The 1,766-nt window shown below is 41.8% G+C and overlaps 1 non-coding gene across 1 annotated transcript; it reads right to left on the bottom strand.

Moving 5' to 3' along the window:
* Positions 1-767: 767 nt before the first annotated feature.
* On the bottom strand, positions 768-870 carry LOC120225669. Its single transcript, XR_005526853.1, has one exon. It is a non-coding gene; the product is annotated as a U6 spliceosomal RNA (small nuclear RNA).
* Positions 871-1,766: the final 896 nt, after the last annotated feature.

The following is a 1,766-nucleotide window of genomic DNA, read 5'->3' as shown; positions in this document are numbered from 1 at the left end:
CTCCCTTTTGGCCTGCAAAGTTTGTGCTGAAAAATATGCTGATAGGTTTATGGGGTTCCCTTGTATGGGGAACTGTTTTCTTTTCTTTTGCTTCTTTTAAAATTCATTCTTTATCTTTGTAATTATACCCTTTTGATTGCTGTGTGCCTTGGTGTGGACCTCTTTGGGTTGATTTTGTTGGGGGATCTGTATGTTTCCGGGATCTGAATTTATGTTTCCTTCCCAAAAACTGCGAAGTTTTTAGCTTTTATTCCTTCAAATAAATGTTCTGCCCCCTTTTCTCTTCTTCTGGGATTCCTATGATGTGAACATTATTATGCTTGATGGAGTCACTGAGTCCCCTAAGTCTAGTCTCATTTTGCCTAATATTTTTTCACCTCACCTACTAAGCTTGGTTACCTCCCATTAATCTGCCTTCCAGGCCACTGATTCTTTCTTCTGCTACTTCTAGCCTGTTCTTTATTCCTTCTAGTGTATTTTTAATTTCAATTATTGTTCTTCATCTCTGATTGGTCCTTTTTAAAAAAATCTTTGTTAAGGGCATCACTGATGTCCTCCATTCTTTTCTCAAGTCCAGTAAGTATCTTTATGATTATTACTTTAAATTGTCTGTCAAGCATATTACTTATCTCCATTTCACTTAGGTCTCTTGGTGTGACTTTGTCCTATTCTTTCATTTGTGACATATTCCTCTGTTTCCTCATTTTTGTCTAACTCTCTGTGTCTGTTTCTATGTGTTAGGAAAGTCAGCTACATCACTTGCTCTTAAAAATATGGAATGTTTCACATATTTGTGTGTCATCCTTATGCAGGGGCCATACTAATTTTCTCCATATGGTTCCAGGTTTTTAGTATACATGCCACTGAAGTGAGTGTTTTAGCTCCTTTTTTTTTAAAAAAATATTTTTATTTATTTCTAGGGGAGAGAGAGAGACAGCATGAGCAGGGGAGGGTCAGAGAGAGAGCGAGATACAGACTCTGAAATAGGCTCCAGGCTCTGAGCTGGCAGTCAGCCCAGAGCCCGACGCGGGGCTCGAACCCACGAACCACGAGATCATGACCTAAGCGAAAGTCGGATGCTTAACCGACTAAGCCACCCAGGCGCCCCTTAGCTCCTTTTTTGAATTTGCCTTATACGGCAGGGTAATTGAATGAAATCCATTTTTTTTTAAGTTTATTTATTTTGAGAGAGACAGAGATAGTATGAGTAGGAGAAGGGCAGGGAAGGGCAGGGAGAGAGAGGGAGAGAGGGGAGAGAGAGAGAGAGAGAGAGAGAGAATCCCAAGCAGGCTCTGAATTGCCAGTACAGAACCCGATGCGGGGCTCGAACTCATGAAACTGTGAGGTCATGATCTAAGCTGAAACCAAGAGTCAGACACTCAACCGATTGAGCCACCAAGGTGCCCCAGAATGGAATCCACTTTCTAAGCTCTCCATTTATTTTATATTAAAGAATTTCTCTGGTCTTTGTTCTGGGTTTTTGTGAGGGAGCTTCTAAATCCTTGAAAATTTCCAAGGGACAGGAGTGTCACTTTGTTTTCACTATGGGGACCCAGGATTACACCTGAGTTTATGCTTACTCCTTGTGGGACTCTGGATGTCAGCATGGGGACTGGCCCATTTGGAAAAACCAGCTGTGTGATTAGAGGCTTGAGGCTTTGGTTCAGGTGGTATCAGCCTGACTTCTTGACCTGTAGGGAATGGACCAGGGCTGGAGACTGAGCTTTGTCGTGTGTTAAAGATTATTCCACCAATGTTTAGGTGAG

The sequence above is a fragment of the Hyaena hyaena genome, unplaced genomic scaffold (genome assembly GCF_003009895.1).
Source record: "Hyaena hyaena isolate Hyena2069 unplaced genomic scaffold, ASM300989v1 scaffold_1473, whole genome shotgun sequence".
NCBI lineage: Eukaryota > Metazoa > Chordata > Mammalia > Carnivora > Hyaenidae > Hyaena > Hyaena hyaena.
This window is presented reverse-complemented; position numbering and strand designations above follow the sequence as displayed.